This window comes from Mustela erminea, chromosome 1 (genome assembly GCF_009829155.1).
Source record: "Mustela erminea isolate mMusErm1 chromosome 1, mMusErm1.Pri, whole genome shotgun sequence".
NCBI classification, from domain to species: Eukaryota; Metazoa; Chordata; class Mammalia; order Carnivora; family Mustelidae; genus Mustela; species Mustela erminea.
In genome coordinates this window covers 112,006,118-112,030,353 of record NC_045614.1, presented here as the reverse complement: position 1 = coordinate 112,030,353, position 24,236 = coordinate 112,006,118, and the positions used below count along the sequence as shown (strand labels likewise).

The following is a 24,236-nucleotide window of genomic DNA, read 5'->3' as shown; positions in this document are numbered from 1 at the left end:
AGGGTCCATCTGCAGCCAGGCAGATGGGACAGATGAGGAACTGAGGTTCCGAGATTTCCCCAAGGTTCCACGTGGCAATGAAGGCAGAGCCAATACCAGAACCCCGTGTTCACACTTCACCCTATCACTCACTATTCTCTTTTCATTCTGTCACCCTGGTTGGTTTTCAGAACTCCCTTTAGCTAGACTGTTACAACCCTAGTGAGGGTGCTCTTGACGTTTTTTCTTTTATCCTGCTTCCCTTTCACTCACTGACTCATGCATTTCACAACTATCTGTTAAGCTCCTACTGTGTCTTCAGGCACTTTCCTTTGACTCTGGTCCTGGGCTTTCCTTGGGAAGAAAGAAGAACCGGAAGACAGAAAGGGCTTGTAACCGCCCGCTGTAGAGGAGAAGGCTTCTCACAGGCTTGCTGTTTATACTCTCACAGTGCCAGGTTGGGTGGAAGTGGAAGAACACTCCTTGCCTTCTGAACTGCATTATCTGTGAAGGAAAACACACTCACGTGCACGTCATAAGAAAAACATTCTTGCTCTGTCCATTCGACTCTCTAAAGGAGGCAGAACTGAGGGAGAGCCTCCATTTGGCTGAGAACTATGATGGATTTGGGGGTGCATGCTTGCAGGGAGGGGGTTCGGCCTCTTAGAGAAGGAAGGGAATACATCTACATCGGATGCAAGGAATGTGGAAACCACGCAGAGATAGAGTATGGAGGCCTGACTCGATCTGGTGCTCACTGAGGAAGATGAAGGAGAGAAACCCCCTGAGCCAAGATTTGGAGAACAGTAGGACTTGCAGAGATTCATAAATAGTTTGCTGGGAAGGGAGGGTGGGGGGTGTGTAGGGCTGTGAAGTCTCTGCTCTCTCTACTTCCTATAACACAATCATTTGTAAAGACAATGTTGTGCCCCAATTAGTTTGTGAGAGGACTCCTCTGGGGAACTCAGGGTGGGGCTGAGTTTAAGATCTGGCCTGATGCAGGGTGAACACAGAGAAGCCTGTGTAGACAGAGGGCTTGAAGACAGCCCGCCCCTGGGTTGCACACTAAGAAAATATCGTGGAAAGGTTGTAACAGAGGGCAAAGTGATATGGAAGGCAGGGAGGGCTGTAGGTGGGGAGAAGCACCAAGGAGAATGGTTATTTTGGTGTTTTTTTTTTCTTTTAAAAGACTTTATTTATTTGACACAGAGAGAGAGAAAAAGAACAAGCAGGCAGAGTGGCAGGCAGAGGGAGAGGGAGAAGCAGGCTGCCTGCTAAGCAAGAAGCCTGATGTGGGACTCCATCCCAAGACCCTGGGATCCTGCCCTGAGCCAAAGGCAGCCGCTTAGCTAACTGAGCCACCCAGGTGCCCCGAGAATGGTTATTTTGATTGTGACATCAGGAAGGGGGTAAGGTTTGTGTTTGAAAGGGGAGTGGGGATCTGACACGAAGCTCAGCAGGACAAGGACAGTCGAGGCTGAGGACACAGTAGGAGGAAAATCCATGGTGAGTTCTGGGTCTTAGCTGTAGGGAAGGATGGTTGGAACCCTATTGTAGAGGGCCCCCGAGTGCCCTGCCCATAGACTTCAGTCCCTGAGTACCAAGGAGCTCTCAAAGGGGGATCTTTTCTGTTCCTGTTTGGTTTTGACAGAGTAGGGGCTGGGGAAAAAGCTGGGAAGCCTCTGATGGCAGCTTTCTCAAGAAAGGCCACCCCTGTCAGCATGGAGAGCAGGGAAGGGCCCAAGCCAGTGAGATGTGGTTGCTGCCCTCATGAGGGACCAGAGTCCGGGCAGTGCAGGGGGCTCACTGCCCAGGACACCCAGCTGAGGGGCTGAGGTCCCGCCATGCTCCACGGAGCCATGCAGCCTGGCAGGGCTGTGTCTGCAGAGGGAAGGAATTTTCCCTAATGTGCACAGAGACATGATGTGGCTGACAGAGGCCCTGAAAATTCTGAAGCCACAGGGAAACCAGTGAGGATTTATTGAGCGTTTGCTGTGTGTGTGAATGCAAGGTGAAGTGGGAAGAGCCTTGAAGCCAGGAGTAGCTGTGAGCCTGAGCATGTCTCTGTTTGGGAGTGACACTCCAAGATGAGCTACAGGGTAAGGAGAAGGGAGCTTACTTCTTCCCCTCGGAGCGTTGCCGTCTATGCAGCACTGAAACAAATACTCAAAATGATTAAGAAGGAATAAAAGAGTATAAAATCAAGTGCTCAGTTAGAGCAGAGTCTCAGGGCTTGAGAAGGGAGAGCTTCTCCAGGCTTGAGCAGTCAAGTCTTCAGGGAGGAGGAGGAGGTCTGGGCTTCCTGGGGGTGGTGTTTGGGCTCTGTGTTGGAAAAGAGAGCTGTGAACAAGGGGCCAGTGGCAGACAAGCTTGTGAGTGTGAGTTTTTAGCTCCTCTGGCCACCGTAATGCCATTCCCAGTCATAGCCCAAGCACTCCGATGAGTCACCCTTGTTTCTGAGAGACAGGGCATTTTTGGATGTTTAACTGGCTCCACACTCAGTTCCCTGAGACTTGAATGTTGGCAGCTCACGTACGCCATGTTGCTTGGGGAACACATCATTCAAGCCAGCAGCTGATGCCTGATCTCCGCTGCCAAGGCAAAACCAGGGCTCGGGTACCTGTGTCTGGAAATCTTTAAGTCAGACTGCCTGACAAACTGGGTGAACTGCCTTTGACACTGCAGGCAGCTGCGGTCCCAGAAGTGGGGTCAGTGACAGGGGACACGGTGACGTGTGTTCAAGTCTCTCTCCATGGGCTCCATTTGCCTTTCTGGGCCTCACTTTTCTCACCTACAGAACCAGAGGATTATACCATGGAATATACCTTGGAAACCAGATGATTTCCAAGCTGCCTTCCACCTGATAGTTCATGATTCCATAACTGATGGGATCTTTCCATTTTATCCGACAAGTACAGGATGGGGACTGATCCTGGCCAAGACCTGACCTTTGTTTTCCTCTTTGCTTTGAATGGGAGGGCTGTGCTCAAGAGAGATTGTGAGGCAGTGGGATGGGGTTGGAAGAGACGGAGGCTCGCTCCTGGTCACAGTTAATCATGAATGAGATTCCTGGATCCAGCCCTGGGAATGTTGGCAGGTCAGCTCCTCTCTGGGCCTCAATTTTCTTACTGGTAAGATGAAGAGGTTGGAAATTGTCTCTACACCTCCTTCTGGTTCTGATAGTCTAAGTACTATCAACTGAACAACTTTTAAGTACTGACCCGTCAGTAGGGTGTGGACCCCTCTCCCAAAGCATGCTGGGAAAATTCCCATAATGCCAACTGATAAGCTTGGGGAAAAGCACAGGAGAGAAACCATCAGGTTAAGAATAATAGACCATTTAGATGGGGCTGGGAGACTCGCCTCTGTGTCTCTAAGCTGCAGTTCCCTCTTCTGTAAAATGGAGATGGAAAGATCTGCACCACTGGGTGGGTAATGATGAGGAAGTATGTGGGAAAATACTTCATATATTTAGAATTTCTGTGCAGAAAATGTATAGTTAATATAGTCCATTTCCTTAAGACCCTCTGTTTAAAAAACAAAGCGAAACAAGCCCAGTTGAATCAGCTACTCACTTGTCTGCTTCCTAGGAAGGAACAGTTTGGGTCAGCAACTGTCTCCAAACTTCTAGGGATAGTAGTATTTTAACATGCAAACTTCAGGGCTGAATAAGAAGGCCCGCCACCTAAGAAGTCTGCACTGTCCCTTGAGTTACTCACAGTAGATTTCTCAGAAACTTTGATGGAGTTTACTTGACCATGAAAAAGATACTCACCCATCCAAGACCCTGGTTTGATTACTGCCTGTCAGGAGGGCGAGGGTGGAAAGAAGGGAAGTGTGAGTAAGCAGGGAGAAAAAGAAATAGAAGAGCCTTTCACCTTTCTGTTATATTTTGGGCAATGGGTGCTAACCTTTATGCTTTAATGAGCTTGTAAAGAGGCTAATTTTGGTTCACTTACATTACTCTGGTCAGGGACACTGCTGTAGAATTCTTCACTGTGTTCCCTGGAGGAGAAGCGTTCATGAGGGTCCCTGGGGAAAACCACAGGGAGGAAAAGGTTCCCATTCCATAAATGACCATATGCTTCAAAGCCTGCTCAACTCAAGACTTTGGAGAGTATCAGTCCATTTTTAGAACTATCGGTCACTTCTTTATCTCTTGTTAACCAGTTTGGGGGGACCACATGTCACAATATGTTAGAATTGAAGGAAGACCCCTAAGTGCTAACACCTACCGCATTCATCCCTCCCATTTGCTGCTTCCAGAATTACTTTCTGAAAGCATAAGCCCCAGAGTCCTCCCTTCGCTTAAAAGCCTTCAAAGCTTCATCTTCTTCATCCATAAAATGTACTAATGATATTTATGCATATGCTTCTGTGGGGTTTAGAAGAAATAGAAAAAGGTTAGCAAAGTGTCAGTCACATAGCAAGCTCCCAACAACTGCAATGATTGTTATAGTTGCTTTAGAATAAAATGGTATCCCCTACAAGGACACTCAAGGTCCTCCATTACAAGGCCCCAGTCTAGTCCTCTTACTCATATATCCACTAAGCCCTGCGAGAACCCGGTACGCCAGCTTCATCACCCAAGCCTACCTCGCACACATCTCTCTCTGTATCCTGCTCAGGCTGATCCTGCGGCCGAGAGAACTGCCTGTCTTCTCTCTGGCTCTTTTTGTTGGACCACCTCTTACACCTACCCCACCAAAGTTCATTATCCTCTCTCCGGTCCATTGAACTTTGATTATAATTTATTCTGCTACTTACAACAGGCTGCCCTGCCCTAGTCCTGTGACTGCAATTGATCTTCCTTAGACTACATCTTAATCATCTTCCTATCACCCACGGAGTAGTGTACATAATAGGGGATCAATAAAACTGGATTGAACTTAAAGAAGACAATTAAATGTCCCGGTTGGCCCTGAGATTCTACCATCAAGGGAAGGTTTATTCCCACTTGCAAATCTTCTGTAGAGCTGGTATTCACTGAGCGCCTCCAGGTGCCAGGCGCCTGGCTTCTTAACCCTTCCAGGAGCCTTGGGAAGAGAGCACCACCAGCCTCACTTTACACTGATGTTGATGGTTCAAGTACTCCCAGCCAGTAAGGGGTGGGGGGAGCTGGTATTAGAAACCAGAAGCCTTAGCGTGCAGTCTCCACTTCCTCTAAGAGAGCATCCCCCACGCTGAGCTTGCCTTAATTCTCTTACTATAGTAGCCCTTGTGAACAAATTGAATGGTATTCTATAGAACTGGTTTATCGCTGCCTGAAATCTTGTCTTGATTCTCCAAGTAGTTGGAAAGCTACATAATCACAGAAATAAATAACCATTTGTTAAGCACATATGTATTTAGCACTTTACAAGGACACATGAATTGTACAAAGAAGATGTTATTAATCCCATTTTGCAGAGAGTTTAATCAAGGCAGCTGCTGGCAGGGAAGTGTTACGGGTGTGGGAGACCCAGGGCAGAGGCCATTTTCCAAGAGGTACAAAGTAGTTTTTTGTTTGTTTGTTTCGCTATTTTAATCACCAGCATACCAGCTGAATCTCAGCCCTAGATGTGTGATGAATGAGTGATGGAGTTTCTTTCATCTTTCTAATCTGTGCTCGTAACCCTGAATCCCTGACGCAAGCATATCCTGTGGACTGACAGGTAGCCTTCTCCCACCACTGAAAGAACACGGTGGAGGAAGGCGGGGCATGGCACTGGACCAAATGGAGAAAGGTTGGGGTGATGACATCTCAGCCCCGCTGAGGTGATGTAGCCTCCCCTCCAGGCAGGCCCAGGTGAAGTCCTCATATCATCCGGGTCAGTCTCTCCTGAGTGCTGGCTAAAAAACACATCCCCCTAGGGGCCGATTGGGTGGCTCAGTCAGTTAAGCATCTGCCTTAGGTTCAGGTCATGATCTCAGGGTCCTGGGATCCAGCCCCAGGGCAGTTCCCTGCTGCCCCTCCCCCTTCCCTTCTCCCCTTCCCTCCTCCCTCCGCCCTCTGCCTCTGCCCTCTCCCTGCTTGTGCCCTCCCTCTGCTTGTGCCCTCCCTCAGTTTCTGCTCTCTCTCTCAAATACATAAACAAAATCTTAAAAAAAAAATACAAACCAAAAACACATCCCTGGGTTCTCTCCACCTGGGACACACCCCCCTCCACCCCCCGCCATCTGCCTCCCTGGAGGCAGAGGCCAGAAGCCTGTGTTGTAACAAGTCTGGCAGGTGACTCACCACAGCCTACGCTGCTCCACTGGGGGGAACCTTCTAACCTCTACTAGAGTTCTGAAGAAAACGGGCTTTTCCTCAAGTGTCAGCATCCGTAATCAATAAAAAGAAACCATTTAGAATTTCCCTTGATTGCTTCCCAGTGCTGCCTCTTGTCCAAAGGCTACTGTGTGTCTATGTTCCATTATTCCGCATGTCTATTTTATGATGTTTAAAAGAAAAGTTGCCTCTCCGTATAGCTTTATTGCTTCCTATTATTTCCCTTTGCAAACGTCTCAAGTTAGAGCCACGTTGTCAGTGACTCTTCTGAAAAGGGCTCTATCAGAGAGTGTATTCTGAATTCCAAACAACAATTTCATAAATAGACTTTTGGAACACAACATGTTCCTAACTAGGGAACTGTCTGTATTTTAAAGTTTTTGTAGTTATTTGTCTCTAAGCAAAAGGTTTTTATAATTGGCCCTAGAAGGATGTGGGCTGGGGACTCTGAGATTTTCCAAATTGACTTCTCACAGAACCCTGGCTGTAGCCTGGTGGCTTACTTGATCTGCACACTGTTTGTCTACGTTTCTGGGAGGTTTGCCAATTTGGGACATATACATTGAAGGTGTAGGAAGTGGATTTTTTTTTTTTCTCGTTTGTGAATTTGTTCATTTAACAAATGCTTCCTGGGCACCTCCAATGTACCAGATGCTATGCTAGGGATCCAGACAGTAATCTCCTTCCCAAGAGGCTCAGAGTCTAGGAGGTGGAGCAAATATTACAGACCACACAGGGAAAGGAGTCGGTGGTGAGAAGGGTGCTGCCGCCGAGTTCAACTCTGAAGGGGAGAGAGTCAAACAGTCAGTGGAGGAAGGATGAGAGAGAGATCCAGAACACCCAGCAGGAGTTCTTTGATTCATTTATATACTGGGAAGAGAGATATTCAGGACCATGACTTTGTTCCTTTGAGTAATGTCGACCTCTTCTGGGCTAAGCACGCACACCCGGCCATGTTCCCTTAATATCTATGGCAATTAGCAAAAGCTCCTTTCCCTGTGCTGGGGTGCGGGAGCTGGGCCAGAAACCGGCAGATAGACTGGAACTAGTTTGCAAGTGAGTGAACAGCAGGACATGCCAACTTAGAACCTTGCACTCTAACACTTTGTGGGGCCTAGGAGCTCTAGTTATTTTTTTCAAAGACCCTAAACATGTTTTCCTGACATTTCTTCGTGTTGGTTCTAGCTCTGACCATTGGTTTTGTTGTTGGTGGTTTGTTTTTTTTTTTTAAATATTTTATTTATTTATTTGACAGAGAGAGATCACAAGTAGACAGAGAGGCAGGCAGAGAGAGAGAGAGGGAAGCAGGCCCCCTGCTGAGCAGAGAGCTTGATGTAGGACTCGATCCCAGGACCCTGAGATCATGACCTGAGCCGAAGGCAGCGGCTTAACCCACTGAGCCACCCAGGCGTCCCTGTTGGTGTTTTTTTTAATGGCACATCTCTGCAGCTGCCTCATAGCAGCCCCCGTATTCTTCCTCCTCTCCTCCCCAGACCATTCACTCACTCATTTGGGTGTCCATCCAATAAACATGGATTTACCAAGTGTTCTTAAGGAACCTGCTTGTCTCAGCACTCTGCTAGGTGCTGGGGCTGTGGAAATGAAGACGGGGCCTTGTGTTTAATGAGAGGACTGGTGTCTGGACAAATGATGACACCAGGGCTTCACAAGTGATCTGGGAGATGGAGAGGCACAGGGGATCCAGCCGGGGTGGGTTGGGGGAGGGGAGCTGCAGGAACACTTCTCAGAGGCAGGCAACAATTCCTTAGCTACATCTTGAGGGCAAGTCAGGACCTTCCATGTGGGACCTCTTGACAACTGCAGGGAGTGGTGATCTCGGAGTCCTACCCAGTGGTGTGCGGGAGACAGTGGTGTGCCTCTCTTCTCAATTCCGCATTGTGTGACCCCACATTGGTAGTTTGAAATCAGCCATGGTGGGAGCATTTACACAACTGCAGCCTGCAAATGTTATAGATCAGGTACCCCTGCTCTTTTCCCGCCAGAGCTGGCTGTCAAGTACCTGCTAGCATGATATTGGTCCTGTCCCACCACCCTCATGCCGTGGTAGAAAAAGTGTCACTGGGAAGAGGAAGAGATAATATCACTTAGTCTCTGGTTCTAATGTGTGAATAGTCTGCCTGTCTGCCTACTCTTACCTCTCCCTGGTTCCCAGGTAAACACTTCCTGGGGACACTCACCATGATCACTGCCCTTCCCTGGGTCCCTCAGCAGAAGCCCAACAGAGTCTCTAGGAGTGACGGCGTGTACCACTGTGATGTGAGTCCATGAGCTGGTTTCTGACGGTGGGTCTAAGGGTAATGAAGGTAGGAAGGTAGAGACTATAGGCCGCATAGCACTTGTCAAACAATTCCCCGCCCCCCTCCAAAATCACTGTTGTTGGAATGTAAACTTGTGTCTTTCTCCTCATGTCTTAAGGCAAAGCTGGAAACACATTAGTGCAAGCTTTAGATTTCTTCACCACCCCATGTTTGGTGATTAAAATGCATATAAATTTGGACTTCAACTCCATGATCATTTCAGGATTTTTGTTAAAGATTTATTTATTTATTTTAGAGAGAGTGTGTGTGCATGAGCAGGGGGAGGGGTGGAGAGAGAGGGAGAACACAGGAAAGAAGCAGACTCTGCTGAGCATGGAGCTCAGAGGCAGGGCTCGATCTCATGACCCTTGAGATCATGATCTGAGCCAAAATCAACAGTTGGATGCTTAAACAACTGAGCCGCTGGCGCCCCTTCATGGTTCTTCAATACAGAAACAAAGAGAAATAATACAAAAATATGCTGTTTATCCCCTTGCTTTTGGGCAGTCAGTGGGAATAGCAAAGAGTTCCCAGCTGAGCTCCAGATGCTGAGTGGTCATTTAAGTGGAAAGCATCATTGGGCTACTTTATTCTAGATGACTGTCTGCTTCTTGGATTTGAAAAGACGACACAAAACATAAATGCACTGAGACATTTTCTTCTGCAGCCTGGGCATTGGTGTTACCTCATCTCTGCAGTATCAGAAAAAGGGAGGGACAGGAACTGGGCCAGTTAACCATCAATCCCCAAAATCAGAGTCAGCTTATTTTGTTGGATTCTGGATGCTTGTTTTTCTGTTCTCTCTGCTGACAATTACATTTAATAATAACTTAAGAGATTGATTCATATCATTTAGCCATGAGCTGTTTCATACTTAAATTCTGATCTTCTCCGAGATCTCAAAGATCTTGAAAGGAGAAGATGGGAAAGGAGAAGAAGGGAAAAGGGAGGTGCCATGGGTGGCAGTACTGTCTTCTAGGTTATGTCACTTCATTCTTGAAATGCCCATCAAGGGAGGGATAAGTATGCTGAAATTAAGGGAATGAAGTGAGTTGACCAAGGTCACATGGCTGGAGTGGCAGTGACAGTAACATAGTAAGAACTACTGAAATTAACCCAGTACCTCCCCAGCACTGTCTCTTTGCTGGCCAGTTCTCACCCTGACCCTGCAAAGAAGGTTTTACCCTACATATCCTACAGATTAAGAAACTGGGCCCCAGAGAGCTTCCATGACTTGGCCAATGTCACACAGTCAGATTTTCCCCCTGAAATTTGAACCTAAGACTGCAGAGCTCCAGAACCCAAGCTCTTTCTGTTAGGTCAAGCCGTCCTCTGCAAGCAACTCTGGTCTCTACTTTCTTTGTCTCGCCCAGTGTAGTTCACGTCGGGGCCTCCTTTATACATAGGTTGTTTGTCATCTTTTACTCTGTCTCATTGTTCCTGCCTCCCTCTGATCCTTCTGCATTGCTCTGACAGTCCTCCCACGCTTGTGACTTTCCCGTCAAGGTAGCAGCAATCCCCTGGGTCACCTTTGACCAGTTTCTTAGGACCACTAACCTTTCGCTATATCCTCCAGTTGAAGCTGCTGCCCTCCCTTTCCCATACCTGCGACCAGCAGAGAAAAGGCATATTTACAATGAAGGCAAACAAGAAATGGTAGGTTTTGGTGTTCTGCACAGCAAGGGAGATTTCTTGCTTAGAAAACTTGGAGGCATTTCCAGACGCAGCCATGGTTGCTGACAGCTTCCAGAAGAACTTCCCAGGGAAACGTTCAGATTGGTTTTAGCTAGTTTGGCTGTTCATCTTCCCGGAAATAGGGCCTGGAAAGATGACCTCTTCAGACAGGGTCTGTCTAATTATGTGCCCCAACAGTCGGATTCTATGCCATCAAAAGGAACATTGGCAATGTTTCCTCCAATTCAACGTGTCCCACAATCAACTTGTCTCCTTGTGTTGCTTTTCAGTCCCTCAGCAAGCACAGTTCAGTCTGTTTCCTTGCCGATTTCCAAGTCTGCTGCAAGAGAGGCAGATTCTTCATTACTCCACTCCCTGCCTTCACTTAGACTCCTATCATGTGTCCTCGGGTAAATGTCCAGGTCATTCTGTCTCCCAGTCCAGTTCCAGTGCAATCTGCCCTGTAGCCAGAGTGAGCGTCCCCAAATGCAGATTTGATTCTATCACTGTTCTGAAATTTTACCTTTTGACAATCTGCCCCATTCTTTCAATATAAAATCATAAACTCCTTCACCCAATTTATAAGACCTTTTGTGGTTTGGCCCTGCTTACTTGCTCCTACTTACTTCTTACTTCTGCCCACTCCTGCCTATACTTCAAATACATACTGAACCACTGAATTTGGAGCTTTAAGTAGTTATTAGTCCTCATGATACTCTATAATATTTATTTTTACACCCTCTTTTAGGTGAAAAATGTGAGCCTCGAAACACACAGCTGGTAAGTAGCACAACCTGACTTTAAAGACAAATCTTGCTATCTCTGAAGACCAGGGTCTTCCTAACAGACTCAGGTAACCTGGCATTCCTAACAGACTCAGGTAACCTGGCACTACCAGGTCTGCAGTGAGAGAGAAAGAGAGAGAGAGGGAAAGAATGGACCACTCTACTCAGAAAGCCCTGTGATTTTCTTCTCATAGCCCTGTCCTGTCTCTCTGTCTCACATGATTTTGCAGAGGTGAGGGGTGACTGAGCCCCACAATTAAAAATCACTGCAAAATTCACTGCGGCCAAGGAGAAAGCACACCATTCATCATGTGAACTGTGCTCAGATTCCATTGCTTGAGTTTAATCAGACTAATGAACCAGCTGGCTTCCTTTCTAAAGTGATTTCTGCTGTTTCCACTACTGGGTAACAGCACAGCAGGATTTGAAAGGGAGAAAGAAGAAAATTCAGCTGGGGGGAAAGGACGTCCTCCAAGTCAGCCAGCTGAAGGGTTGGCTGTACTGGGGGAGGTGGGGCAGAGTAGCTGGGGTATGGAGGAAGAACAGGCCGGGACCTTGGTTGTATTTGGGCCCAGCCTATCACCTCCTAGCAGATGATCCCAAGGAAGGGAGGGGGTTTTTAAAGTATTGATGAAGACAGCTCCAGATGACATAGAGGCCAATACCCCCTTCCATCACCAAGGAAGTCCCCATCCACAGGCCTTGCTTCAGTGAGGAGCCTGAGACAGCCATATTGAATTAGCCCATTCTGGCCACTTGACATAAAGGTAGCCTACCAGTCTGGAGGCCGGCAGGAGCTATAACTTGGGTTTGCCCTTGAAAAGATGAGCGGGGACAAATTCTCTATCTCTGAAAACCTGAGTCTAGAGGCACAAAGAGAAGTTGCTAGTTAGGATCTGGGGAAGAGAGAGAAAAACTCATGTACATGTGGGGTCTGTGATGGCCATTATGGATTAGATGACACGTACGTCTAAGTGTGCCCCAGGGAATCCCAGTTTATCCCAGTTTAATTATGACTAGGGCCTCCTTTCACCCTCCTAAGTATTCTGGTTTGGAAGAAAAAATATTCATAATGGATGTGGAGTGGGGGAAGGGAGGAAGGAGAGAAGACTGGGATCAGGACTTCATGAGCCTTGTGGGTCAGGCTGAAGAGTTTTGGATTTATGCTAAAGACAAAGGGGATTTTAACACATGGGAAAGTATAAGATCAGATTTGGCTTTTTACAAGATCATTCTGATAACGCATGGACAGTGGATGAGTGATGTGCTCAAGAGGCAAGGACAAAGTCTGGGAGGCTAATGAAACAGTGGGGGCAAGACACACAGAGGCCTGAATTAAACCAGGTGATGACAGAGGATAGAAGAGCAGATGTGTTCAAGGACTCTGCAAGAGCAAGCTCTGAGAAGACTTGGAGACGAATTAAATTGGAGGGAAGGAGGAGGGAAAGCTATTAAGGATGAACAGAATTGCCTTCCCTCAGGAAGGGACTGCTGGCATCAGGAAGACGGTGACTAGAGCTGTGGACACGTTGGTCTTAAAGGCCATCAAAATGGCAGCTGAGTGATTAGGATTTGATTAGGGAGAGAGACCTGGTCTGGAGACCCTGAAGGGGAAGGTAGCTTCATTCATGGAAATGGAGAGACCACAAAGGAAAGAAGAGTAAGCTGAGGAGAGGGAAGAAGGAGAGATGGCAATCAGGATGGCACTCAGAGCTGCCTATGCCTTGTGTCAGGTACCCTGCCTTGTATTATGTTTTATTTCATCTTCTCCTTCCCCACTGCTGACTGTAATCCCTTTCAGGCCTGGCACCTTTATAAATGTTGAATCATCTACCACAGTGCCTTTGTGTAGCAGATTGTTAGGATTGATCTGGTACTAACTGATGGGAAAATGTTTAAAGGCCAACGGTCTGAGAACCAGGAGACCACTGAGGTCCTGAGGAAAGCATCTTCCCGTGGTATCCTGGGGCTGATGGCAGACTACAATGGTGCATGGACTAGGGGACAAAGGGAAAACGAGCCAGTGACTTCAGCACGCTCTGGGTTGCCTTACTTTCCACTAGCCCATCCTCTCCTTCTTCACCTTGAAAGCAGTATTATTTTTAATTGCTTTAGAAAGAAGGACTTGAGGTACTTGGGACTTGGAACATCACTTGAGACGGGACAAGCACCAATGGGGGTGTTAGAATGTCTGTTTTTCTTACCTAAATTCAGTCCCCTAGGAAAATGGACAGCACCGCCATGTGACAGGAAGAGCTGCCCTGTGTTCAAATCCCAGCTTTGCACTTGCAAAAGGCACCTCTGAAATAGCTCAGAACAGCGGGAAGAGTTCTGGAAATTGAAATCAGATCAACCCAGAGCCAATATCTGGCTCTGTTACTAACTTACCTGATAGCTTTGCAAACTTGTAAAGTTGCAACATCTTTGAATCTTGATTTCCTCAGCAGAAAAACAGGGATACTGATGAGTACCTTTCAGTTTGTGTAGCTAATCAGTGGGCCGTGGAAATGGAGCTCACAGAGGTTCTATTTAACCATCCAAGTCACTTGGCTAGTAAGGGATGGGGCTGGATTCCCACCCCGCGCTCATCCATTTTGTTGCTTTTGTACTTTCTGGGTCATTTTGTGACCTGGCACATGGATGATTTATAAATGGATGCCCTCAACAAATTTTGAATGAGGCAAGGCATCAATAACTAGATATCTAGATAACTAGATAAATGCCAAATCAAGAATATGCAAAGTTCCCTTGCTAATCCCCACCTTGGGACCTGAGGAAAGCCCCCTATTTCTCATCTATAAATGGCTGCAAAATTACATGTCTGACTATAGCTAGACGAGTCAGTGTCAGCAAAGGCACCCAGTAGAATGTTCTCATAGTAGGCACTCGTTAAATGGTACCCAAAGCTGATTGTTTGAGTTTTGGGCTTAACTCTTCCAACAGGCTTCGCTGATAGTGACAGCCATTGTTGTAGTGGTGGGGGTAGTTGTAGTAAGAGCAGCATTCACTAACATTTTCAGAACGCTAGGAAGTCTTCAAGTGCCAGAAATAACTCTCATTTAACTCTCATTTAAATAATCTTATTTAAATTCACAACAAGCCTCCTAAACAGATATCATTATTTATTTCCATTTTGACAGATTAAGATAGCAAGATAAAAAAAGAGAGAAGATAAATCCCTTGTCCAAAGTCATCTAACTAGTAGTATGTAGAATAACAGGGGTCCAATCCAGGGCTCGGGGCTTAGTGAAGTCTCCACCTCCAGTGGATGCCAACACATGAACCCTAAGGTCTGTTGGAATGTGTTCCTATGCAGAGTACTGTGAGCCAAGAGGGAAATAAGAAGGCACCTTCTAGGAAGCACCATGACTGCTGAAGAGGAAGACCCTGTTGGCCTCCTGCTCTGATTCCAGAGCTGACTCTAGGCTTCCAAGGACAGGGCTAGCAGCTGGGACAGAGGTGAGGTATTATCACCACCCCCAACCTGCACTTTCACAGCCCCCTTACCAGCCAGTCCCTGTCCAGAGACCCTACCAGCCTTGCTGAGTCCAGTGGGATGGAGAAAGAGACCTGAGCTACAGGCTGGCAAGAGACTCTCGTGGTCAGAAGGGAGAGGTGTGGAGCGAGGACACATGCTTGGAGGGGCTGACAGGGAGGCCACCAGCCTGCTCAGCTGTGTGCTTTGCGCAGGAGCACTGCAGCGGAAGACACCGTCTGGGCAGCTATGTGGATGTGGGCCATGAATCAATCAAAGCTCATGGGTACCAGTTCTGGGCTTCTAGGGACTCCGATCCCACTTGCTCCTTGTCTTTGTCTTCTGTCCCAACAATGGGATTGGGGTGTGTGTGTGTGTGTGTGTGTGTGTGTGTGTGTGTGTATGTGTGTGTGTTGCATTTCCATATTGAAGAGGCAGAAAAGATGGAAGTCCTAAGGTCCATCCTCATCCTGGAACTCAAGTCCAAGTCTGCGTCCTCTCACTCTCTCCCTGTAGCTGCTCTGTAGTCCACTCCTCCAGATTGTTGGCAAAGCCACTGAGCTTCTGATTCAGTGACATTTTCCAGGATCACTCTGTTCTTTCTTCGGAGCCATTTGATACAGAACTGGGAACAGGAAGCCCACTGTCTCAGAGGACTGGATCAACAATGGTGTTCTCCAAGCACCTGAAGGCTACAGGATCTCAGAGCAGTGGGGGAGAGGAAGGAAAGAACTAATGTCCCTTGGATTCCAGGCATCAAGTATTGTCACAGATCGGCTTTTCTTTTCATCCCCTCAGTAACACTAAGAAGAGAGTAAAATTGTCCCACTTCTGAAGAGAGGAAATTGAAGCTAAGAGAAGTGACTCACCTAAGGTCACTCACTGAGTAAGAGGCCTAAATGATCCTTCACACCAGTCTTCTAATTCTCTGTGATAACTCTTCCTTACGTCACACACCCTCCAATTTTTGCCACAAGCCAGGATTTCTGGGAAGCATCACTGGTTTAGAAGGCAATAATGAATAGTCCGAGGTTGGAGGGGCTTACACACCCACAGTGGATCATTGTGCCTTGTCTCATTCTATGTGCTCTGGATCTAGATTCTATCAGAAATTCTCATGGAAAGCCAGATGAATCACAGACCAATTTGGCAGACTCCAGGCATATGGGCCCAGACAGGTGTGAACACAATCAGACAGAGACACACATGCACCTACCAAAGACTCTCAGAACTGGAAGAGAATTTGTATGCCATTTAATGCAAATCTCTGATTCATGGACTAAAGTTGCAGGAATGAAATCGAGCAGCTTTCTAGTCTATGCTTGGAGATTTATAGACTACAAGTTGCTACCAAAGGAGAAACTGTTGTAAGAAATAGTGACAAGAGATGTGTGGCCCCAACAACACACAAGCTTAGGCTGTAGGCGCCCAGATGATGTGGTGGTAGTGGTCACGATGGAGATGGTGTGGTGTTGGGAGCAACAGGTGGCCATGGAGGTGGGAGCAATAAGGGGCAGTGGTTGAAGCAATGTTGGCAGAGGCGGTGATGGTGGCCACCAATGGTGGAAGTGGTAGAATGTGGTTGGAGTTGAAGGTGGTGGTGGCAGTGATGGTGATTAGAAATGGAGGGGACGTGTCTCTAGAGGAAGAGGCAGGAATACGAGCAGAAGTGCTATTTGTAGTGGTTTTGGAGGGAATGGTGTTCTACCCTCTAAGATTTAAGGTAGGTTGAGCTCCCCAAGGCCTGGGAACCAGTACACATGGGGAGCCCCAGGCCCAGGATGAGCAGAAGGCTAGCTCCTTCCCAGGACCCCGAACAACTGCCCAGTTGCCTCAGGGGAGCTCGTTGCTGGGAGGAGAATGAAAATCCCATAGCTCCTGCCTGGCCTGTCGAGCCCAGGGTGCTGTGTGGCTCTGATGGTTGCCTAGGCTTGAAGCTGCCCAGACACAGCCAGTGTCCTCCGTTCCCAGGTAGCCAGACAATAGGGCCTGGCAGAGTTCAAGGCTTCTGTGGGAATGGTTGGGGTGGAGCCATCCTCAGGTCCCCTGCCAAGCAGCTTACACACATGCTCACACTCACACACAGAGTCTCCACAGAAGCTCACACTCTTCGTCTTTAAGAGCCAGTAGACATAGGATGGAGTGTGTGTTTACTGCGCCACGAGCCCACCTCCGCCATCCTGATCGGGCTGCTTACCCAGTGCTGGCAGCCCTGTAACTGACTTAGTCATCGAGACACCACCAGTGAGGAAAGTCACTCTGCTGTTTCCCTCTCTGAAGTGAGAGCGTAGCAGATGAACAGTCACAAAGGGTGGCCCCGACGGCAGCCATCGTGGCCGCCAAATGGCTTCCTATTGAGTTTTAGCACCTGTGTCACCTGCCAGGAGGGACACATGGGCTACGTGACAGAGGAAGCCCCCACGTGGTATGGTCTACATCCACTGGTGTGATTAATTGGCTTCCTTGGCGAGTAAATATTTGCAAGGCTGATTCCGTGAAGCCTTGACCCGCAAGGACTCCTGCCATTTTTGGTGCTCCCCAGCACCCCTTCCCCACAAAAGCATGCGCTCTTCCTGTTCCGTGCACTCCTTCTCCCTTCACCCCCATGCTCCCGGCCATACCACCCCAATCGCAGACTCACTAAAGTGCCTCCTCTAACCCGATCCCTTCCTTCCTCACATGAGTGAGTAATAATTGCGAGGGCAAGGACGTGGGAGGACATGCAAATACCATTCCTTCTTGGTGCCTCGTTCGTGGGAGGTGCTCAGAAAATGAGCAGTCGGTGATGGGAAGGAGTGCTGGGGGCACAGATGTGGCAGCTCCCCAGTGTTCTCAAGGCCGCGGTAACCGCAGCACAAGGAAGGAGTCAGCTCGGAGCTTCAACAGCCTTTAGGAAGCAGAGGGCCCAACTCAGAGTCGCCAGCCCACAAACAGAGCTCCCTAGGACTTCCAAGGACCACAGGCTGTGAGGACAGGCAGCAGGCACACCATCAGCTTGGACAGGTTGGCACAAGACAGTGGCACACACTGGTACCTGGCAGTTCTCCAGAGACCCAATTTGAAGGGTTTCTTCTGTTTCCTGGTTACATGGGTTCCATGAGGACATGTGGTCAGTCAGTCATTGCTGGCTACAGCCCCCTTGAAACTCTGGACAGTGACTCAGAGATTAGCCAGAAACAACAATTCATCTGTGGGCATAGTCTGAAGCACTGTGTGTACCTGTGGCAGTGTCCCTGCCATCCCGCCTGGCTCCCAGCCCAGGTGCAAGGGTAGGCCCCCACGTTCTAGCCAACTATAGGCATCCACCTGTTCCCAGCTCATGGCATTCCACTGGCATCTGTTGCTGGTCCAGGGGTTGGCATGTGGACTTAGTCAGGCCAAGGAATTAGCATCCGTGCTCGAGAAAACATCAGATTTCTTGAGAGGCCCATAACGCATGGAGCCCTCATAGCCATCAGCAGCTATCTTAAAACCACAGAAAAAACCAGCTGTGGGTAAACGCTGACACTGAGTGCAGCAGGGTGGACCATCAGAAAGAACTTGTGTATCTGATGCCATCGCTGATACCTGGATTGCGTCATACCTACAGCTGCTCTCCCTTGCCCTCTCCCCATCACATCCAATAAGACATTTTCTTATTGTGGATAGCAGTTTGATTCTACATGCTCTGTGTCTTGCAACCAAAAGGACCCTAAGTGATGCTCATCACAGGGCTGGCTGGGGAAGAAGATTCTCCCTGTGGAGAGAGGCAGAAAAAAACAATGCAGTCCAACTCCTGTTTCCAACGATCCGCCTTTCGTGGTAACTTCCTAGAGCACCTGTTTCATGTCGTGACCACAGTCTTCCTCTTAAAAATTCCTCTGACGAGCAGAGGTCAGGGCGAGTATTTAAACAATCCTTCGCAAGAGTGCCTGGGTGGCACAGTGGGTTAAACAATCTTTCATGACATCTTAGAGATGGTAGCAGGAAAATAAGCCTAGAAAGTAATCTGCAGCTAGATGATCTGGTTCTCAAGATAGGGCTTGGTCTTCCTCAGACTGTCCCTTTAGGTTTCAGCCCGCATTTGCATGCTGGGTACCATCGAGCATCCCAGAGTCCTGCTTTAGAAATCCATGCTTTCTGACATCTAGTCTGGGAGCGAAGAAAAGGCCCCAAGAGGAAGGGGAAGTGTCTCTCCCACCTTCTTAGTTTTCTGTATCAGGTCCTACCTCTTGCTTGAGTGATTGACTCAGGAAAGACCACATTTCTCAACTGTAAGAAGAGGTACTGCTTGAAGCCACAGCAGCAATAATGAACAATGTTGCCAAACAATGAATCCCAGGACGGTGCAGTGATATAAGATATGAGAGCCAGAAGTCAGCCAGAAGGGAGCACACAGGAATTACGTCTTTATAAGATATGCATTGCATCATGCCTCCTTTCCTGGTATGGACTCCCGAATCTGCTGGGCCCATGCCTCTTTGGCCCATACTGAGTACAACACAGAAGGGATATCACAGTCCGTACCCTCCATTCCCATGCTGGCAGTAGAAGACTGGGCGCACTGCCTGGTTTTGACCCTATTTCTCTTACTTGTTGATTGTGTGACCTTAAGCAAGTTGTTTGTCCTTTGAGGCTCCGTTTCCTTTCGTGCGAGTCCACTGCATAAGTTGTCGTGATAATTCAAAGGATAAAGTATATAGTGTGCTTGGCACATTACTAGTTTCCCAAACATGGTAGTTTTAGTTATGAGTAACCCTTCAGCTTCCACTTCCTTCTGTGACCTGTCTCTTCTAGAGATGTCTATGTCTTTACGACTCTTTCTTCTGTTGGGCTTCTAGGTCACCCTCAGTTTTGACATGCGGCTTATTCTTTGCTGAGTTACTATACCATGACAACATCCTACAGACATTTCTGAATGGCCTCTGGTACAGCCAGGCCCAGAACCCGTCCTGTCTAAATGTGTCCTCCTGGGCTACACTCCTATCCATCACATCTAAGCTGGACCAACCCCAAAGCTTTTGAAAGACTCTGGAGATAACCAGGGAAGACTGCCCTTATGCAAATGGACCCGTGAAGCGGTCCCCTTGGAAATGAGGTGCATGGCTCTCCCTTGAGTCTTTGCCGTTTTGATGACATGATGGCATTTTGAATGGCAAACCATGCTAGCTTGGGATGGAAGCAGGGCTGGGCACTGCCAGCATGGTAAACCGTCTGATCTCTCTTAACTACGGCCCAACTCCTGAGGTGGAGCCGACCAAATCTCCTGGGGCTACTAGAACCAGATGCCTCTCAACAGGTTTTGCCATTGATCTAATAAATACAAGAAGGCAGCAACCGGCAAGAGAAATCCAAAGCAGTCTTGGCCTGGAAGGCTTACGCTCAGACACTCTCACTATTTCAAATCAATTCAACCAATATTTCCAGGGCACCTCCCATGAGCCTCTCACTGCACTAGGCTCTGGGATTACACAGAGGAGTAAGAGGTATCTCTGTCTTCAAGATGCTTAGCGCTGGAAAGAAAGGAGAAAGGGGGCCACATGCAGGCTGAGTAGGGTAATAAAGTATTACAGGTTCTAAAAGGGGGCTGTAACTAGGGTATAAAGGGCACACTAAAAAAGGAGGGGTCAGTCCTCCTTGGAGTAGCAGGTCAGAAAAGTCTTCACAGAGGAAGTGACCCAGATATCCACGAATATTTACTGACTATCAACTTGCACTGATTTCTGGGCTAGAGGATTTCACAGGCATTATCTCATTTATGCTTTACAAAAACTCTGTGAGGTAGATAGTATCATCCCTGTGATTTTTCAAAGATGAGGAAACTTGAGTCCAAAGGCCACATGCTAATAAACGATATTGGAACTCTGGTATAATTAGAATTGTCTGACCACCCTGGTAATGGATATCCTAACTTTGAGGGTCTATTTTGTTGATGCACACAAGCTTCAACTGAGCAATGATACCAGTAGATGCCCAGACATGATAGGAAAATTCATGCAAGTGAAACCCACAAACAGAGAAGTGAAGGTAAGCCCTCCTGCTTCATATCCCCACTTCCTTCCTCATGATCTTTCTCAGTTTCAGAAGTCTTACACTTGACAAAAGAAAAAAAAAAAAGCCTCCAAAAGCCATTGTGCTTCTCTATTCCATCATGTTGGCCTTGAAACTGACAAAGAGCCTACTGCCAAGGAGGAGGGAATAGGGTGGGCTGGGAAAGGAGGGATAACTGGGGAAGACAGAGGGAGAGGGAAATGGGAGGAAACCCTGGGGGGGGGGGGCAGGTGCTGTGAGGATGCAGGCCTAACAGAGGACTGGATGAGTGGAGAGGGTGAGGGGAAGCAGAGAGTATCGAACGGGGATAAGAGGATACAGAGCAGAAAGAGATGGTTGAGAGATCCAGAGAGGATGAGCAGGAAGAACCATAGCCAAGTTCAAAAGGGCGCAGGAGCAGGATGTCCCCATGGTCAGCCAATCCCAGTTTCCTGGCCGCAATCCTGTGTCCCAGTCTCTTTGGGAGATACTGTGCTGGCTCCTTAAAAATACAGACTCACGAATTAGAAGGACTGTTTTCTGGGGGAAGAGACTCAGCAGGCCTGGTTTCACTCAAACCACAGGCTCTCTGTCCATAAAGGAGGGGAGCGGGGATCAGTGAGGTGATCCTTCCAGCTCTGACATTCCAGGATTTCAGGGCCATCCCATCTTCCCTGAACTTGGCTGGAGGGTGAGGAGGCTAAGAGCGTGGGGACTTGAGCCAACTCTGCAGGAGCATGGGAAGAGGCAGCAGCTTTAAGACTGAATCAATAAACAAGCTGCTTCATCATGAAGGCAATCTTAGTCCTACCCTCATCCATAGAAGTTCCTCAAAACTATTTTGTCGCCTTCCCATGTTTCCTTTTCCACCAGCAGATTCAGCTTCTCCTGAGTGACAACCCAGAGGCAGAAGATGTTATGAACACGTACGTCCCTAGCCCAGGGTGGGAGGCTGAGTTCATTCCTTTGAAGATATCAATCAAGTCCAGAAGCCAGGAACCTGTAGAGTTACCTTTTTTGGGGGAAGAGGGAGGGGAAAGGCTTTGCAGGTATGATTAAATGAAGGCTTTTAAGATGAGGCGATTATCCTGGATTATCCAGGTGGGTTCTAAAGGCGATCACATACATACTTATAAATGAGAGGCAGGGGAATCTGACTCGGAGAAGTCCATTTGAAGCTGCCGGCCTTGAAGACTGATGTGGGTAACACAGCCACAAGCTAAGGAGTGCTGGGAGAGCAAAAACAGATTCTCTCCCCGAGAGCCTCCAGAGGGAGTGCAGCCCTACAACACACTGATCTCTGCCCAGCAATACTGCTTTTGGACTTCTGGTGTCCCAAACTGAGAGAATAAATTTCTGTCCTTTTTTTTTTTTTTTAAAGCATTAAGTTTGGGGTAATCTATTACATCAACCCTAGGGAAAAAAAAATGCACCCAGCCTCCTCCTTCCCCCCACCCCAAACCTACACATTCTGCACACATGTCCCGTGTTCTGAGTGTGCCATGGGCTGGCTGTTCCCTCAGAACGACAGAGCCATATGGACTCTCTGGGTGAGCTGTGAGGAAAAAGCCACGGACTAGGAGGTACAGAGAGGACCTGAAATGGAGATCCCATTTTGTCACTTCTTTGTGGTAGGAGAGGACTTCAGCTCTCTGAGCCTGTTTTCTTGTCTGTGAAATTCAAACGGTAATCCCTGACTACTTGCTTCCATCACGTGAGGACTACATGAGAGAATGATTTAAAAGTAGTTTGGCCTCTTTAAAGCTCTGTCCATGTACCCTTATTATTTTTCATTAAATCTTGCTTCCTGGGCATAATCCTGGGAAGATCTCTAGCAATATCACCCCACAATCCTTAGGAAATGCAACTAAGAGTCAGGGTGATAGAATCTTCTATGGCCTTTGCTAGCTCCCATGTTTCCCAGTGCTTGTTCTCTGATTCTGTGTGATGGGAAGCAGTGGAGAATGTTCGAGGGATCCTGGAGGGGTGAGGGGGCAGTTATTGATGTAAACCCTTTCCCAGCTCCCCTAACCTAGAGTCATGGATGTGCTTTATCTACAGATTGCTCAACACCATAAAGAAAATCCTAGGTGTGTTCATGACCTCTGTACCACCCTGATGAAAGTACCTGGCATGAGTCTGATCACTTGTGGGCAATGTCTTATTTGCTTTGTGTCCCCAGTGCCTAGCGTGGTAGACCCAGTAAATGTTTGTTGGTGAGTGAAGGAATGGACTGATGTATGAAGAGGTGTGTGCGTGAGTGAATGAATGAGTGAATGGATGGAAATGCGACTTGAATATCCACAGAACCTTTCAGCCACAAATTTCTCATGTCCATTAATACTATCCCTATCTACATGTAACCTCCATCCCACCATCTCACATTGTCTATCTGGACCTCTGTTCTGAGCTTGGCTGGGACACATTCTAGCAGGTCTCAATCCAAGAGTCCCTTGTATGTATATATATATATATATATATATATATATATATATATATATATATATATACAGTCTGTGGTGCTACCCTGAATCTCCTGCTTATTATCTGTAATGGGTTTCCAGCCACTGCTGTGGGCCCCACAGATACAGCAGCAGCCTGTCCTGGTCACCCAGAGGGCAGCACCCTCTCTGTCCCACATGCTGGTAGACCACCCATCTGCACCTCGGACCAGCAGCAGCACAGACTTCGTGTCCCCCAACTCCCCTCCCACCAGGTCTAAACTCTTTCACCTGGGCTGCTGGGGTCCCATCATGGCTCCAATAGATTCCAATGGGAATATACTTGGGAGGGAGGACCAAACATTTCTTTCTATAGATCAAATGGAATCAGAGAAGCCTGATTTTTTTCTTTTATATTAGATGTTACAGTAGTCCATGCTCATTGCATAGAACTTGAAAAGTACATAAAAGCACAAAGTATTAGGAAAAAAGTCATCATAATTCCACTCGCTAGGGTCAATTACCATTAACATTCTGGTGCATTTCTACTCAGTCATTTTTCTATAATTCTTATGTAATTTACATCACAGAGTATATGCAATTTTAACCTTGCTTTCTAAATGTAATATTTAACACAAACCATTTTTTCACATCACCAAAAATACTCCGTAAATATCATTTTTAGTGGTTGTATAACATTCTTCAGTCCCATATTAATAATGATTTACAGGCATAATCCAGAGTTGGCCTTCCCTCAGTGCTTTAACTGAGCCCCGTTTTCTTTGTTCCCTGGACAATCCTTTTGCAGAACTCAGCAGCATCTCCTCGAGCTCTCTAAGGATTAGTTCATTCCAGAGCCACAATGAGCATGAGCAGTATAGACTTTCACTGAAGATTTCACAGCAAAGATAAAAGAAAGATTTTACATTGTACATCCTACAACAAATAACTTTAATAAACACATCCCTTCGACTTCTGATTTATATTACGCCCCTGTGCGGCCAGAACGCCAGCAGGAGTTTTCTTGTTTTTGTTTTTCCTGGTCCTTCTTTCCTTCTTCCTAGATACCACTCCCCCAACCCCATCATATTTTTAAATTACTGTTATAAAAGCTCCTAGCTTCCCAGCCTTATGCTCATCCTGGGACTTGGGAAAGCAAAGGGTCTCTGAACACTGGGACCCACCTACCTTCTTAGAAGGCAATTTAGTGAGAATCATTTTGATACTTGAGTAGGGCTTAAAATAAACCAGTCCATCTCTACTACCTCACCTATCATCATCAAAGTATTTCTTCCAGACATA

General features: G+C 47.4%; 2 long non-coding RNA genes across 4 annotated transcripts; both read left to right on the top strand.

Moving 5' to 3' along the window:
- Positions 1 to 1,420: 1,420 nt before the first annotated feature.
- On the top strand, positions 1,421 to 19,502 carry LOC116600958. 3 transcript variants are annotated; one of them, XR_004289872.1, is made up of 5 exons: positions 1,421 to 1,485; positions 8,406 to 8,509; positions 10,973 to 11,004; positions 14,326 to 14,468; positions 16,850 to 16,924. It is a non-coding gene; the product is annotated as an uncharacterized LOC116600958 (long non-coding RNA). The 3 variants fall into 3 exon arrangements; XR_004289870.1 differs by lacking the exons at positions 8,406 to 8,509; positions 16,850 to 16,924 and adding an exon at positions 19,305 to 19,502; XR_004289867.1 differs by lacking the exon at positions 8,406 to 8,509.
- Positions 19,503 to 20,245: 743 nt separating this feature from the next.
- LOC116600966 lies at positions 20,246 to 23,895 on the top strand. The gene is made up of 4 exons (XR_004289873.1): positions 20,246 to 20,490; positions 21,370 to 21,419; positions 22,555 to 22,709; positions 23,743 to 23,895. It is a non-coding gene; the product is annotated as an uncharacterized LOC116600966 (long non-coding RNA).
- Positions 23,896 to 24,236: the final 341 nt, after the last annotated feature.